At 39.2% G+C, this 18,292-nt stretch overlaps 1 long non-coding RNA gene across 1 annotated transcript in view; it reads left to right on the top strand.

Moving 5' to 3' along the window:
* LOC120221641 overlaps positions 1-16,394 on the top strand; it is a 33,550-nt gene extending 17,156 nt beyond the window's left edge. Inside the window, exon 3 of the long non-coding RNA XR_005525853.1 lies at positions 16,241-16,394. This is a non-coding gene — a long non-coding RNA (uncharacterized LOC120221641). The remainder of the gene's footprint in view (positions 1-16,240) is intronic.
* Positions 16,395-18,292: the final 1,898 nt, after the last annotated feature.

The raw sequence follows: 18,292 nt of genomic DNA, 5'->3' as shown, positions 1-18,292 counted from the left end.
TTGTAGCAATAGTTTCTCTGATGTCTTCCATGCCTATTTCAAGTCCAGCGATTAATTTTATGACTATTTTTCTAAATTCTTGTTCAGTTATGTTGCTTATATGTGTTTTGAGCAGTTCTTTAACTGTCATTTCTTCCTGGAATTTCTTTGGAGGAGAGTTTTTCCATTTTGTCATTTTGGCTAGCTTTCTATCTCTAGTTAGTTTTAAAAGCTTGTTATGCACTCTGCACCTGCGAGTGCTGCTGTACCAAAGAAGGCTCTTTGACTGTCCATGGCCTGTCCTTTGAGAAAATGTTCTTTGAATGGTGTCTTTTGGTCTCTCTTGTTGAGACTTTGGTAATTTTATTTCCCTACTCGCAGTGTTATTTGGGACTCTCCACCATGTGTACTTTGGCTTGTTTCTTGAGGTAGCCCTGGAAAAGAAAACAGACAGACAAACACACAGGGACAAAGGCACACAGATGCACAAATGAATACAACAAACATGCAAACGGAAAAGGACAAAAAGAAGAAAAAAAGAAAAAAAGGAAAGGACCAAAAAAAAAAAGAAAAGAGGAAGGAGAGAAGACAAATTATAAAAATAAAAATACATAAAATATAAAAAAGAAGAAAAGAAAAGAAAAAAAGAAAAAACCCAAAAGACAAAGGACAGCCTAAAAGCATAGAACCAGAATTCCCAGCTACAAATAAGGAGCCAGGTGTATGCAGTGCTGATGGAAGAGCATATATAAAGAGAGAAATGACAGGGCGGGGAGGAAGTGAAATCGGAAATGAAATGACCAGGCAGAGAGACTAAGAGACTTAATTCAGAGAGAGAAAGAGGAGAATATGGGTAGGGTGAGGAAGAAATGAAGATAATGTTACTCAGAGAAACTATATAGACTGATTAGTCCAGACAGAGAGAGAGATAGAAAGGTAGAGATGGAAGTGTAGAATATACATCTAGAGAATGGATTAAATGTGACTGTTTAAGCAAGCCTGTGACCAGAATTAATCACGGTAGTGCATCCATGTTGGTCTTGCCCTGGGCTCAGTGTTAAAAAAAAAAAAAAGCAGCTCTCTAGCGGGGATGGGCGTGGTTTGGTGTTGGCAGGTCTTAGCCTCCACTGCCTCCTGCAGACCACTCCCTGAGGTCCCACCTTGGTGGTTGTGGGGAGGAAAATGGTGGCGTCCCAGTCCCTTCTCGAACCAAGCATTGCAACTCACTCTTTTGGGTCCAATATCCCTGTGCTGTGGGTGTAGCCAGGGTGGGCCATGCTCTATGTCTCAAGCCACGCCTCGTTTCTAGATCTTAGTCTGCGCGCCCCATTGATATCGCCTGAAATATAAACTTGCAGGTGAGTCCCTCAGAGCAGTTTCAAGCCTCTCGCCTCCCCACTGGGGATCGAGCCGAGCCAGAAGCACAAAGGCGCAGCTTTAGGCAATGCCTCATCCCCTCCAGGTCGAGCTGGCGAGCAGGAGCAGTTTCTCCCGGGGTCGCCTGGGACAAGTGCATCCGCCTAGGGTCAGCTGGACAGCAGGAAAACGGATCCCTCTGTGTCCCGAGCCAAGGTTTTTTCTTCTCCAGTGACAGGGACAGTGTCTTGAGGAGTTTCTGCCGCTCTTTCTTTTTACCCCTAGACTCACGGTGGCTCCCTGCAACGGGGGCTCCCACCCCTCCCTCCTGTCTCCGGTCCCGGCCCATTTTTATCTTCCCTAATTTGCATTCAGGCTATAAGGTTTTTCTCAGTGGACTCTGTCTCCTTTTCCCCTCAAATTCCTGGATTCTGTAAGGGTTTCTATGGCTTCAGGCCTTCTCCGTTTGAGAGATGGGGGCGAGTGAAATGTACAGAGCTCCCTACTTCTCTGCCATCTTGCCTCCTTCTCCCCCAAAATTCCTAGTTTTAATTTAGTCCAATTCAAAGATTTCCCCTTCATGGTGATTTGTCTTTCCTTGTGGTATGTGTGTTGCTAAAAATAAAACAAAACAAAAACAAAAAAAAAACCTAATTCAATCTAATGAAAGTATTCTCCTATATCATATACTAAAGTGTCATTATTTGTCTTTATTTTTTGGGAAATTGATTTGCTGTGCATGGCAGCAGGTGCGAGTGAAGTTTCCTTTTGCTTATAAGAATATCTAGCTGAGTGGCACCTGAGTGGCTTTGCTGGTTAAACGTCCAACTTCAGCTCAAGTCATGATTTTGCAGTCTGTGAGTTGGAGCCCTGTGTCGGGCTCTGTGCTGACAGCTCAGAACCTGGAGCCTGGATTCTGTGTCTTCCTTTCTCCCTGACCCTCCTATGCTCATGCTCTGTCTCTCAAAAATGAATAAGTGTTAAAAAAAAAATTAAAAAAACAAAAGAATATCCAGCTGATTCAGTGCCATGCTCTGGAAAGACTATCCTTTTACCTCTTAATTGCCTTGTTATGTTGTCATGAATCAAGTGCCCATATACTTGGGGATCTACTTCTAGACTTTCTATTTTGTTCTATTGGTTTATTTGTGAAACTTTTTACCAATATCACATTTCTTAATTATAGTGGCTTTAAAATAAGTCTTGCTACCTAGTGGAACAAGTTCTCTCGTCTTGTTCTTCAAGACAGTTTGCATATTCTTACCCACTTGCATTTTTATATAATTTGAAAAATGTCTTTTTAGTTTCTTCAGAAATAAATGCTGGACTTTTTGAGGGAGTGAGGCAGGGGCAGAGTGGAAGAGAGAGAGAGGGCGAGAGAGAGAGAGACAGACAGATAGGCAGACAGAGACAGAGAATCTTAAGCAGACTCCATGTTCAGTGTGGAGCCTGACTTGGGGCTGGATCCCATGACCCTGGGATCACGACCTGAGCTGAAAATGAGAGTTGGAAGCTCAACTGACTGAGCCACCCTGGTGCCTCTAAATGTTAGAGTCTTAAACATGATCTTTGAATAATATAAAAAATTTGAGGGAGAACCAATATTTCTATAATATTGAGTCTTGCTATCTATGTATACTACTGGAATCATATGTTAATGAGTCAGATTAGTCCGTAATTTCTTTCTTATAATGGTTCTGTCAGGCTTTGGCATCAAGCCTCATAAAAATACTAGTCATATGCCAGTGTCATAAAAATGAACCATTTTAATACTTTCTGAAGAGTTTGTGTAGAATTGTAGTTATTTCTGCAGCAATATAACCTGGATCTGGACTTTTTATTGTATATGTTTTTTTAAAAAAATTATTTTTAGAGCAGTAATTTTAACAAAATTGAGAGGAAGGTTAGAGATTTCCCATGTATCCCCTGCCTCCACTCAAGCATAGCCTCCCCATCATTAATACCACTCACCAGAATAGTACATTTATTATAATTGCCCAAGTCCATAGTTTACCTTAAGATTCACTCTTGGTATATTCTCTGTGTGTTTGGATAAATGTATAATGACATATAACGTATGTCTCTGTATTATCGTAGAGAGTATGCCCTAAGGATTCTCTCTGCTCTATCCATTCCTTCTCCTCCCCCAAATCCCTGGCAGCCAATGACTTTTTCATTGTCTCCATAGGCCTGCCTTTTTTGGAATATCATATAGTTGGAATCAGAAAATATGTAGCCTTTTCAAATTGACCTTTTTCACTGAGTAATATGCATTTAAGTTTCTTCTCATGGCTTGATGGCTCATTCTGTTTAGCACTAAATAATATTCCACTGTCTGAATGTACCACAGTTTATCCATTCACCTACCAAAGGACATCTTGGTTGCTTTCAACTTTTGACAGTTATGACTAAATCTGCTATAAACATCTGTGTGCAGGTTTTTGTGTTGACATAAATCCTACCTTTTGGGGAGTAAATACAAGGAGAATGATTGCTGAATTGCATGGTAAAATTATGTTTAGTTCGGTAAAAAAAAAAAACAAAAAACCCTGCTAAATGGTCTTCCAAAGTGCCTGTACCACTTTGCATTCCCACCAGCAACAAATGAGGGCTTCTATTGATCCAAATCCTTACCAACATTTGGTTTTGTCAGTGTTCCAGATTTGGGCTATTCTAATAGATATCTAGTTGTATCTCATTGTTGTTTTAATTTTCATTTCCTCAATGACATACACTATGGATCATTTTTTCATGTATTCATTTGCCATCTGTGTATCTTCTTTGGTGTGGTATCTGATGAGGTCTTTGGCCCATTTTTTAATCTGGCTGTTTTTTATTGTTGAGTTTTAAGAGTTCTTTGTATATTTTGATTAATAGTCCTTTATAAGATGTATCTTTTGCAAATATTTTCTCCCAATCTGTGACTTGTCTTCCAATTCTCTTGAATGTCTTTTGCAGAACAGTAGCTTTACATTTTAATGAAGTCCAGCTTATCAGTTATTTCTTTTCTTTTTTCAGCTATTTCTTTCTCAGATCATACATTTGGTGGTGTGTCAAAAAAGGCATCATCATTCTCAAGGTCATTTAGGTTTTCTTTTTTGTCATCTTCTAGGGGTTCTATAGCTTTGCATTTTACAGTTTGGTTTGTGATCCATTTTGAGTTAATTTTTATAAAGAGAGTAAAGTGTGTGTGTCATTTTTTCTCTCTATCTTCATTTATTTATTTATTTTTTGCATGTAGATATTTAGTTGTTCCAGCACCATTTGTCGAAGAGATTATCTTTGCTTCACTGTATTATCTTTGCTCCTTTCTCAAAGATCAGTTTATTATATTCATGGGAGTTCTACTCTGGGGATCTCTATTCTATTTCATTAATCTATTAATGTTTTCTTTCAATATGTTACTGTCTTGACTGCTATAGCTTTATAGTAAGTCTTGAAGTTGGATAGCATTAGACCACCAACCTTGTTCTTCTTCTTCAATGTTGTGTTTGTTATTCTAGGTTTTTGACTTTCTGTATAAACTATGGAACCAGTTTGTAAATATCCATAAAATACTGCTGAGATTTTGTTTGGGAATTGAATCTATAGATCAAGTTGTGAAGAACTGAAATTTTTGATAATACTGAGTTTTCCTACCAGTGAGCATTAGATATCTCTCTGTCTAGTTAGTTCTTCTTTGATTTCATTCATTAGACTTTTGTAGTTTTTCTCATATGGATGTACATATTTTTTCAGATTTATACCTAAGTATTTAATTTTGGGGAGTGCTAATGTAAATGGTATTATGTTTTTAATTTCAAATTCTACTTGTTCATTACTGGAATATAGAAAAGCAATTGACATTTTTATATTAACCTTATATCGTACAACTTTGATATAATCACTTATTAGTTTCAGGAGTTTTTTGGTCAATTCTTTGAGGTGTTCTATGTAGACAATCATGTCATCTGTGAACAAGGAGAGTTTTATATCTTCCTCCTTTATCTATGAACCTTTTATTTCATTTTCTTGCCTTATTGCATTAGCAAGGATTGGCAGTACAATGTTGAAAAGGAGTGATAAGCTTTTCACTATATTTCCAACAATGTTTTTCTAAGATTTTTTTACAGTATTGTTTTATAATCTCTTTAATGTTTTGTGATGTTTCTTACTTCATATCTAACATTGGTTACTTATGCCTTTTCTCTTTTTTTCTTGATCCATATTATGGAGAATGTTATCCATACATTGATTTTATAATGAAATACTTTTGGTCTTGTGAATCCTATTTATCATATATTTTTCTATTTTATTAGTTTCTATTCTTATCTGTTTAGTTCTTTTTACTATATTTAGGTGTAGAATTTTAAGTAGGCTGATTAGGGAAGACCTCCTTAAATAATTAAAGTTTGAACAAAGATATACAGGAGTTGTGGGGATAAGCCATGAAGGAATTTGCTAGTAGAGTATTTCCAGGCACAAGGAACTGTATGTGGAAAGACTCTCAGCCAGAAATGTACCTGATATGTTCTAAGATCAGGTAGGAAGCTGGTGTGACTGAGGTTAAATGAGTATGGGAGGGCAGAAATGGATAATGAGAGGGGTAATGATGTTTTTTATAATGAGGTAGTGAGTTGGGCGTCAAATAATGTCTCTATAGCCTTGTAGAAAAATTTTTGGCTTGTGATTATGACATAAAACCCAGTTTAAGAGACGTGATGGTAGTTGAATGCAAAATATAACTTTTATTTCCTTTTAGCTTGCATTTTTAGAGGGTTTATTATATACCATATTTATTATATGTATTAAGCACCTTACAAGCAAAATTTTATTTTATATTTGATATAAGAATGTAGGTTTCACACAGGTTGTCTTACCCAAGCTCATAGCTCATATGTAGCAATTCTGGAAGTCAAGGCCATGTGGTCTCTTAACCATAATTCAGTTATTTCTCGGACCCTATTGTTTAATGAGAGTTCACCTGGAGAGATCTCGCTCTGAACTCTATGGATGGGATTTCCTACTTCCTCTTCTTTCAGTACACACAGCATTAGCAAATGATCCCAAGAGACTTGTTTGGTTTGTCACGTGGGTCATTTACCTGCTCTATGTTTTAATGACACATGCTACACATTTGATTCTGGGCCATTTTTTCCCCCATAAACCTATTGCCAGTACACAAGAATGGACAAAGACATCATGGATGGTTAAATCCTAATTAAACATCATTACTGAAAAGAAACCATGTTCTTTAGAGGACATTGGCATATGAGTTATTTTAACCTACTATAAGATCTTTCATTTACATCTGACTGAGTAATTATGTTCCTTTTTTACTTTATGTAATACAAAAGAAAAAATTAACTGGGTAGACTATGTGAGAAAAACTTGCATTTGGAAGAATCTAATGTTGTATTTGTCTGTCACAAATGTGTAGCATATGCAGTCTTTAGTTTATCATCTCAGAAGGAGGGATGTTGGCTAAGCCAGCCCCTGTGGAACAATCAGAAGGTGGGGCAATCCATTTTATTTTGTACACAGTTTTGCTAGAAAGCTGAAGATTTATTGATGCAAGGTAAAATATTAGCTGGCAGGTAAAAATAAGCTTGTTAATGAATGTGATTAGAACAGCAGCTGGAATGAATTGCAGTGTTTGCAACATCAATGGAATTAGTAGACCTTAAAATATTCAGGGAATCAATTAAAAGTCTTCTTTGGGATTCAAAAAATGTGTGTTCATGTGCTTAACTTTAAAATGAGCACTGGGAGAAGAAATGGCCAAACCTTCTGTCAGAAAAACGCTTAAGGATTCCAAGGGCGTCTGACTGTTTCTGGGCCCAGCCAGCTTCTGACGGGAGCCCTGGTGGGCTGAACGGCAGGCATCTTGGAACACAAGCTCCAGACTGTGCTTCTGAGAATTGAATAAGAGAAGCACGTGAGAGCAATTGAAATGGGTGTCCTGGCCACACTCCCTGAAGGTTCTCCAACCTCGTTAACCTTTGAGAAGAGCACTGCTTCCAACCAGGATGAAAGACTAAAAGAAGGTGATAGTTTCTTAAATGTGTTCTTTCACGTGGTCACCCCAAGGACCTTGAAAAGTTTCAAGCCAGAAGTTTTGAGCTGAATAATCTTGTATAAAAGTCCTTGGGAGGAATTAATTGGACAGCATAACTTATAAGCAACTGAACATAGATATTATCTAGCATTCCCCAAACTAGATTAATTAACCTCCATTTCCCCACACTAACAAACAAGCTGGATAGGCTCTGTAAAGCTCTGCTTTTATGCTTTTACCTCCAGGGAAGAGCCAAAGGAAGCATCCATTGTTCTCATAATTGTTCTACAATCAAAAGTTGAAAGTTTCTCTTCAAATTAATGGAAAATAGAAGCATACGATAATAAAGCTGGGGAGATTATTTAGTTTTAGGCTATGATTGTCTAAGACATCTGTTTTAATTTGGGGGATTCATTCATGCCCTATTTCATGTCTAAGTCTGAAAGATGGGTACTTGTTTACAGGTTAACTGTATCCTTCACAATTTCTGTGATTTCCCCACCCCCCTCATCGTATCAGTAGGAAGCGGGGCAGGGTCAGAAATCCTGCAAGTCACAATGACTGTTTTTGTGAAGATGACATCAGGATTTCTGAACCAACAAATCTCCGACTGTTGGTTTTCTAAACCAACAAATCTCCTCTTTTGCACATATGGCTCCAAGTTTCAATGGGACCCCTAGATCCAAGCATTCAGGATCCTGCGTTGGTCCCATAATACTCAGGGATATCTTCTGGTTGCTCTTACTGGGGACAGGAGACAGTGGGGAGATGGCCAAGGGGATGTGCCCACCCAGTGCCTAGTTCCTCTTCTAGACCATGCTCTGGGGAACTCGAAATTCCTGATTAAACCTGTGAGCTGGTTTTCAAGGTAACAGTTTGTTCTTAAAGAGTGGATGTGGTACAGTGGGTGTGTGCATCTATAGATCTAAGGAGTAGACAAGGTGGGGGGTGGGGAGAGTGAGAGCGGGGAGAAGAGTGAATGGAGCTAAGATATGCAGGATGCACCCAGCATCTCAAAGGGGCCAAGTGATAGGGGTAGGGAGGATGGGACAACTTAGCCTTGTCACACAGTTAGGAATCTCTATTTGTGCTGGCCCTGCCAACTGCTGTAGCCAGCCCTGGTCATGGCCACATGAGAAGAGCTGCTGTGCCTTGGGTCCCTGAAAAAAGACAGTGAAGACACAACTTGCCTTCTTACCAACATTCTCCAGTTGTTTTCTTCAAAAACTGAAGTACCCAGTTGGAATTTTAATGCAGAGATTATCAGAAACAACAAGGGGTAATTGCACTATTTATTCTACTTTTGTTCTAGTCTCAGCAACTTGTCTCCTATTTTAGCATCTCCTAAGGTTTCTCCTATTTGGATATTCCTTTTCTGCCAGTGTCCCATTTCAGAGATCCAAGCATTGTATGTTACATCTCTCCTACCACAACATCTATTCAGGGATTTTCTTGTGATACACCCCCAGTGATCTTCGACTTCAGTCCCACTGATGGCTTCTATTATATTTGCCTTGGGCTAATCCACTTATCTTGAGATGATAACAGTTTCAAGTGGAAGGGAAGTGTGGTATAATCACACTGTGTATATATGTGTTTATGGGTAGCAGAGAGAGAAGGGGAATGTTCGGTGTACATTTTGCAATGCATACCTTGAAACCACAGAAACTTGAAGCTGCATATTTTTCTAGGGTTTATGATATTTTTCAATTAACCATTTGAAGACTCCTAAGAAGAGAACTGTGTTCCCTATGCAGAGCACTAAAGAGAGAAAATTATTATTCTTTTTTCAGACAAAAAAAAATAAAGAGTATATAAACATCTTAGCCAGGAGCTCAGACCCTGATCTGGGGACAGGTGAGATAGACATGTAGAAGGTAGGTTTAAGTCCAACTAATTCAGAAAAAGAAAAAAAAAAAAAAAAAAAAAAGACAGTAGGAGACGAAGAAAGTACATGCATTTGAGTAGTGAAAACATACATTGAACTCTCATGGGATAAGAGGACTTAATTATATCTCTTATCATCAACTACCTGTGTGACCTTGAGCAGTTTACCAATGACTTTCACCTTTAGGTTCCTTGTTTGTAAAATTGGCACAATGTCTTCCCTGCTGCCTTACAGGGTAGTTGTGAAGATGAACTGAAATAATGACTATGAAAATACTTTGTCTACTGGAATCTGCTGTGTATATGTGTTGGCGCCGTGCATTCCCTTCTGAACTCAGATGTGTCTAAGACCTGGACCTAGTCAAGGCTCATGCACATGGTTGTGCTTCTGCTCTTTGTTTGGGTTTTCCCACAAGCCACTATGCCCAGTACATAAAAGTTTTTTGGCTGAATGAAAATAATGCAAGACAATGTTCTACTCCCATCACACAGTCCTTTACCTCACTCTTTGTTTTATTTTGTAAATAGAGATCTACATATATTCTGCTGAGTGAACAGGATCACACCGGCTCCTCCTATGGGAAGGATGAGTTCAGTGTCCCCCAGGAGGGCTAATTCTATGGGACTTCACTGGTTTAAGGGCTAGGATAGCATCCTGGCCATTACCCTAGCTGTGGTGGGCCTTGGGCATTATATGACTTAGCCTATTTCCCTATCACCTTATTTCCTCAGCTATAAAATCAATATTTTAAATGACACAATTTCTAGGATCTTTTCTAGCTCTAGTTTCTAGGATTCTAAATCTAACATACATACATGCTCAGGTCTTCTTTTTCTTTTTAAAATGATAAAATAGCAAAGGCAGAGCCAACCAGAACCTAAACAATCAAAATAATTAACTGATTAATTACATATTTTATGTGGCCAACAATTGTTTCTTGAATATCAACTTTATACAAGTTCTAGGTACTGGGGACACGGGAAGACAAAATAGACAAGATCCTCACTCTTACATTGCTCACTCCTTAGTAGACAAGACAACAAAGAAGCAAGTAAGTGAATAAAGAAATGTTGACTATAGACATGTACTATAAAATAGGAGATTTTTAGATTCACCAAATTAACCATACATTGCCCTCCTCTAAATACCCAGATTTCCAATTGAGGATCTCCTTTTAAGCAGATTTACAGAATTCTGTTTGCCTATGTGAAAACAAGGAAGAGAAAATAATTTGAAGGGGCTTAGGGAATTCTGAATCTTTGAAATTATTAACTCTTTCAAATTTGGGTGGCCAAAAAAAAAAATCTACACACAAAAACGAGCAACTCATAGTCTTAGATACAGCATTGAATAGGTGAAGTTTGTCTATGGGAAAACACTGATAATATAGCATTGACTTACAGTAGGTCACTATTTAGGCATTCATTTGCATCTTGACCCGAGTCTGTTGATAGGAAAAAGACCCCAAATGTGATGGAACTAATTTGAAAACTTACAACACTTTATTAGCACAGTGAAACAAGTTAGGATATAGTTAAACTTTAAAAAGTGGAGAGAAGACAATATGCGTACAGTGTTAGTGAATAAAACAGAGAAGTTAAAAATAGGCAAGAAAATTTTTGAATTTATTTCGAATGTCTGCGCTTGAAGCAGATTGATCAAACCAGAGGAACATTTGATGCTAAATTAGAGAGAGAAGCCTTTGCAGGTGTTTTGAAGGGCTCAGTGGTCAAGATGCTGATTGCTTATTGTGCCATATTTCACTTGTGAATGTATGGCTTTCCTTTCTTTTGATTTTACAATGTTGCAGGACTCCACACTTAATGCTTCCCAGTCATGACTATAGTGAATTTATTTGACTCGTAAATGGAACAAAGTAAAAGGAGAAGAAAAAAAAGGGCATGGATAGTTTCTGAAGTCACCATGAAAGATTTTAAGGCGGGCTGAGAAGAAGGGTGGGATTGAGGGAGATAAGGATATGCGGATACCTCAGAGAGAGGGCCCAATACACAACTGGTAGGTAAATAAGTCCTGCATATCTAATGCATGAGCACAGTGATCACAGACGATATTGTATTATAAACATCAAACTTGCTAAGAGATTAGATGTTAATTATTCCCAACACAAAAAAGAAATGGTAATTGTGTGATGATAGGGGTATTAGCCAAGACTTCAAAGACAATCATATTATAATATCTAAATGCAGCAAAGCAACATGTTGAGCACCTTAAACTTAAACAGTGTTGTATGTGAAATATATTTCGATTTAAGAAAAATAAGAAAGAAGACCTGTCTAAAATCCACCAAATTGTGAGGAGTTGAAAGCTAAGAAGTGATTGAGCAAACAAGGGTATTTATTTGTTGGCCCAAAAGGAGGAAAAACCAGAAACTGCAACTGCGTTGGGGGGAAGCAATGCTGAGTAGATCATGGTGCTTGGTGCTGGTGACAGACTGCAACCTCCAATTTATATTTAGGAATCTTTGTAAATTGGATTTTGGTATGTTAGAGAGTGCCTATTTTTTGAACATTTGCCTTGGACCTACCAGTGTTTTTAGCCACGCTACATTTTCTTTTAAGACAAGCTTAATGCCGTTGTTTGTCATTCTACAAATCTACTGTCAGATGTGGATGACTCACTGACATTTTAGCACCAACTACAATCTATTTTCCCCACTAAATGCTGAATTAGAGGTTTTATGCATATAATATGGATTTAAGAAATTTCCCTGCAGAGGTTAATGTGCTTAAAGGTCAATGCAGTGGGGTGTGTTTTGGAAGAATATAATAGAAAGCATTTAAAAAATATGGATTTGACAGGTCTTTTGCAAGCTTTATTGTCTAAAACGTAATGCTTAGTTTCTGTGAGATTAATATACCCACAAAAGAAATCATTACTGGTACTTTGACAGACTGAGCAGTTTCTGAAGCTCCTGTAATGCCAAGAGTACAATATGCATGGGCAGCAGTGAAGCTATAACTCAGCCGTGTGTGATTATGATGTTTAAGTAGAAAGCAAGATTCGGGGAAAGTGTTTGGCAACAATGTCCCCTCCAAATAACAGAGTATTTACTGGTTCACCAAGAAAACATCCGTGTTCAAAAGGACTGTGGGTGTCACAAGCAATTAGTGTGTCTACGAAGGATCTTCTGCAATTCCCAGAGAGGACAGGAAAATGTTATATAGAATGTGAAATGTAGGGGTCATTTCAAAAGTAATGGATACTGACACAGAGCTACAAACAATTGTAAGGTTTACACATCACTCAAAGAAATTGGATTAGAGCCAGAGAAAAAGATGTTTTATATTACAGTTTCAAAAAAAAAAAAAAAAAAAACGTCTTGAGGGCATTTGGTACAAGACAGTATAATATCTACCTTCTTTTGAAATGTAATGTACATGAAAGCAAAGGGTTTTGAGGGAAAAATGTTACCATTTTGAGCATATTTCTTTCCAAAAGACTTCACACTAACAATAGACTATACATATTAAAATAGTTTACAAGTGGCATGTAAATGAAGTACCTAAATCCTAGTGTTCAAAGTGCCTCGATGTTCTGCTGAAAGAATTGCTCATCTGATGTTTCTCAGGCTTTGTCTAAATTCTCAAATTGGAGAAGGCTGCCATTTGTTTTTCTTGGGGACACATTTAACTAGTCTAGTGTTCTGACTCAGACTTGGGATGATATTTGTGGCACTAGTTGGCTTGGGAGAGTGTTTGACTCCCTGAGGCAAGGCTCTGGTAGCCAACAAGAATGTTATCTCTATGTATGTGGACATTGTAAAACCATTTAAATGGTGGCCTCCAAAAAGATATGTTTATGTCCTAATTTGTGAATCTGTGGATATTATTTGGAAAAAGGGCCAATGCAGATGTTAAGTTCAGGATCTGATGATGAAGAGATCATCTTGGATTATCTGGGTAGGACCTAAGTCCAATGACAAATATTCTTATGAGAGAAAGGCAGAGGGAGACTTGAGACAGACAGAAGAAAAGATGTAGAAGCTGAGGCAATGATGAGACATAGAAGAGATTGGACTGATGCAGCCACAAGTCCTGGAACTTAAGAAATACCATCAGCCACCAGAAACTGGGGAAGGCCAGGAAGGATTTTCCCTTAGAGCCTTCTAAGGGAACATGGCTTTGATCTTGAACTTTTGGTTGGCAAAACTGTGAGAAAATGAGTTTTATTTTTTAAGCCAGCCAGTTTATGGCAATTTGTTATAGCAGTGACAGAAAACTTATATAGCAACCTTTAACTTCTGGGGTTCCTACACACCAAAGTAAAACCAGGTTGCCAATTATCACCTGGGTGACTCAGTTGGTTAAGCTCCTGACTCTTGATTTTGGCTGAGGTCATGGAATCAAACTCCACGTTGGGCTCCATGCTGGGCGTGGAGCTTGCTTAAGAATCTCTCTCTCCCTCTTCCACTGCCCCTCTCCTGCTTGTGTACACTATCTGTTCTCTCTCTCTCTCTCTTTCTCTCACAACCCCCCCCCCACCACTCCCACCACCACCACCAACAACCAGGGTGCCATGTATAACATGGTCTAGCTTGCTCACCCTCTATCCTTCTACACTCACATGAGGTGATAATAACTCACTGAAAAGGAGAAAACAAGATGGATAAAGTAGTTCCAAATTCCAAATCCAAGATTGTAAAGGTATCTTTAGTTTTGAAATGAGGGAAGATAGGAACTATTTCTATCTGCACACTTACCACAGTATCTTTCTGATTCCTTCGTACTTGCCTCCTGTCCACCATTTTGGTCTGGAGGAGAGGAAGGCAGTTGAGACACAAAAGGAGGAAAGAATTAAAACAGAGTAAGGAGTAAGCTGAACCTAGTAAGGACTCTACTCTGATAAAAACATATAATTACAGTATACAGATGAAGAAATCTTGAAAATAAACACAAACAGCAACAACAATAAACCAGACAGAAACCCAGGATAGATATAAATGAACAATTAAATAGTTAATGAGACTTTTTCACTTTAACGTTTCATGAAGTAGATAGACTATGCCATCAAATTAAGAGATGAAATAGTTCCCTCTCTGTCATGCCAAGTTGTATAAAGATTCACCACAATGACTATACATAATACCATTTAATTTTGGACAGATTATTTTATCTGTCTGGAACAGTTTGGAGTATATTGTTTTGACCTTTATTGAAGTCAGAGACATTGTTCTTGGTTTCTAATTCTCTGTTATCTTTCTCTCTTTTTCTCTTTTTTTTCTCTATAGTTATACCTTTCAGGTAGGGTTCTGAGGGTTCCCTTAAAGGGCGTGAGCCCCTTAAATTTATTTCTAGGTCTCTTCAGTGAATTCAGTTTAGGATGTTGGTTTAACCTCTTAACTTGTCTCTTAATCTGTGCATTTTCAGCCCCATGAATTTAAGTAGATTACATCTCAATGTGTTATTAGGTGATTTGGACTTTACATAGACTTCATAAAACGGTGGCCCTGGACTCTAAAGTTTAAAGTAATGGAGTTTCTTCTAAGTGAGAAGCAATAACACACCTGGACCACGTGGTAGGCACCTGGAGCTGTCTTGTATCTAGGCACCATGAGGGGACTGGGGAAATGTGAGGATGTACCAAGGTAACTGCTCTGACAGTAGTACTTGCGAAGAAACTCTCTTCTTCTTTAGGTTAATAACAAGGCAGTGCTGTCCATGTGAAAATGGATTCAATTTGCTTGCATTCAAGCAGTTGTAGGAATAATTTTGCTGAGTCAGTACACTGCAAATGGCTCTGGTCCCTCATGGAGACACCCAGATGCTTCAAAAGATGTCTGCTCAAACAGCTCAATTGCTATTGTCTTAAGCAGGATCTTAAGGTCTTCCTGAACTGTCCACCATTTTTTTTTATTGTGTTCCTTGATATACCTGCTACTTTGACCAAACCTGGTCATTCAGCAGTGCTGTCAGGCCCTTGGGACCTTATCAGGGATATCTGCCCCCTCATTTCTGCCTAGTTGAGATCCTAGTCATTTTGAGCCTAAATCAAACCTCCCAAACCTAGTTAACCCCTTCTTCTTCTGCAGCTATGTATGTCACACTGCCAGAACCTCTCTCTTGGTCTCTCTTTGCTCTTGTATTTGCCCCACTTCACAATTTATGCTCTTTCTGACTGTATTTCTGAAATATTACTTCCTGGGGACTTGTGTCTTAGTCATCTTTCTATAACTCATAGTAACCGAAAGAGGAATTTTCCTCCTATAACTATTTGATAAACACTTTTGAATGAATAAAAAATGATAGAAAAATAGATGATCTGGGCACTTACAAAATACTTTTTGTTTCCCAGAGTTGCTGGAGAACCCTGAACGAATAGTTGCCTGGGATACCCAGAAACCAAGTACACGTTTGAGAGTCAAGACAGAAGTTCATTATTCCATTAGTATACAGACAAAAATGTTGGAATTAGCTCAGGATTTACCTTGTGCAAGTTACTTTAGATGGGAGAAACAAAGGTCATTACTGCCAAATTCTTAATGGTTTAGAGTGCCTTGCTTGGGTGGGGCCCCAACCTCCCAGTGGGTCTCCTTGCTATCTCCTCCAAGCCACAGTCTTCACAAAGGAATATTTATGAAATGAAAAACTGACCCTGCCTCGATCCTGCTCTCAGGATGAAGTCCAGACGCCGTGGCTTGTCATGTCAGGCCTTTTATGACCCTCCCCTGCTTGCCTTTCTAGTTGTATATCTGTAGCCTTTTCAGGTTTCCTTTCAGAATCATCGCTTGTTCTCAGATCCCATGCTGGCTTAGGCCTGTGTTCCGTTGGATTTTTTCCCCAGAATTTTCTTCCTCTTTTCATCTTTCAGCATAACTCCTTCTTATCCTTTCAGAATTGGTTTAAGCAAATTCTTCTGGTTGAGTATGTTCCATATGCACATGCTATTCTAAAACTTCTTAGCACAGCATTTCATACACACTCTCATAATACTTGATATCTTTTGTCTTTTTCCTCATGGAGGGCCAGGATCATGTCTTCCTCACAAGTCTGGAGCCGTGGGAATCCTCAGCACAGAGGAACAATGAGGTTCCCTAGGAAGAACATGTAGACTAAAAAGTGCATCAGGCTGAGAAAGGAGACCCAAGGAAGACCAGTTCTCACAGAGTCAGCAGAGAAAAGGTACTCACCAAAGGAGATAAAAAAAGGTAGGGGAGAATCAGAAGAGATCTGTATTTGGAATCCGAGGAAGGAAGATGTTTCCTGTTGAAAAAATGTGCAGCTGTGTGAAATATTATAAAGAGGTCAAGTTAAGTAAACAGTTTAAGGTACCCATTGGATTTGGTGCTTAGGAGCTCATTGGTGGTCTTTGTGATAGATCACAAGGTCTGTTTCTAGGGTATAGCATGCACATAAACACCATCACATCCAGCAGAACAAATAATTTTGACTTAAGATTTTGTAATGCCTCGGCTGGCATGTCTGCTATCCTTTGTCATTAGGAACATAGTCCAGGCTCTCAGCACAAAGGAAGATCTATTTCTATGCTTTGAATATGATTGCGATCCTAGCTTCTGTTGTCTGCTATAAACTGAAACACCGCATCAGCATCTCCAATCTTACCTGCTTGCCAGGCCCCCAACTGCCACTGACACAGGTTGGTTGGTCCTTCATGGGCCTGTGCAGTTTTGCTGCCTGAGGCAGGTCAGCTGAACTCGTGGGGTCTCTGTCCTCTCCAGCCACTTCCAGGCTTGGAAACAGCAGGACTCTGCAGTCCTGGGATGGGCTTCTTCAGCAGCTACTGAGGGAGTGAGGTGACATGACTTGGGATTTGGGGGAAAAAACTCCCTTTGTAATGAGTTTAGGAGACTAGCGAAGGGAAGTAGCCATGCAGATAGATTCCCCCTCCTTCCTCCTTGAAGGGACTGCTTTGCACAGCTTCAATGCACAGTCTGTCTGGAGACATCCCAGGTGGCTGAGTAGCTGCACCTGCTGAGCAACCAGCTGTGTGTCTTTGAGGCTTATGGTAAAGCAGTGGCCAGTACGGTGACATGCAGTGGCTCTCTAACCTTCCTTGTCACACTTCTCTTTTCATTAACTCTCACTGCCTCAGGACTTCACCTTTCAAATGAGGCACTGCTGTCCGGGCTCTGTTTTCAATGGAGTCCAGGCTGAGGCATTTCTTTGTCTCCCTTGCCCACCTAGGATGATGGTCGTTGTGAAAATATCAACAGCAAAGCTTGGACTTTCCTAGTCAACAGCTGACCTGTCCTCTCCTTTCTGACTTTACGGCAATGGATAGAGCAAGGATGTCACATAGTCTGAATGCTGTGAATAACTGGCCAGGATTTATTTGACTCACACCCTGCCTATTCTGCAGGCAGAATAAAGAAACTTTTTTGAATAAAGAAGTTGCTTATTCGGGAGACAAACCCAGGAGCCACGTGCCAACTCATCACTAGGGCACCAGGCTCTGACTTATTTTCTTGGCTATATATGGCAGGAGAAGGGGGCTGTTCAAACATCAGGAAGAGGAAGGTGATTTTATCAAGACTCCCTCAATCTATTGAGTCCACTGTCAGCTGGGTCCTATCTGCACAGATGTGAAATTGTACTTCTGTTGAACAAGAGTCGTTTAGGTTAAAATTAATAAGTATTATCTTACTTAATTGAAAGGTTGTTAGGACTGATACTTAGGCTTTTGGCAGATTTTCCAAGGGGAAAAGTGAATCCCTATATCTGGAAGGAGGGGGGTGGATTCTGGAATCTGAAGCAAATCTCTTAGCAGCTGGACAAGAGCTGGGAGAGGAGTGGGAGGTTCAGAATAGCTATTCTTGGATAAGGCCATAGATTGAGGGAAGAAAATAAAATCAATAGGTGCCAAATTCTACTTCTAGCAGTTTGGTTACGAAAGTTGGGATACCTAGGATGGTTGCTAGAAGAGGAAGCTAGGTTTAGGTTTTTACCTTTTTGTACCCTTTCAATGTTGAGTCGACTTTTGTCTTTCTAACTGATAAGGGGAAGGAGCTATCTGTTGAGTCAGAGTGTAGCCACAAATAGAAAGTGTCTCCTTTG

Source organism: Hyaena hyaena, unplaced genomic scaffold (genome assembly GCF_003009895.1).
Source record: "Hyaena hyaena isolate Hyena2069 unplaced genomic scaffold, ASM300989v1 scaffold_794, whole genome shotgun sequence".
NCBI classification, from domain to species: domain Eukaryota; kingdom Metazoa; phylum Chordata; class Mammalia; order Carnivora; family Hyaenidae; genus Hyaena; species Hyaena hyaena.
The sequence above is the reverse complement of the archived record's forward strand: the minus strand, read 5'-3'. Positions and strand labels throughout refer to the sequence as shown.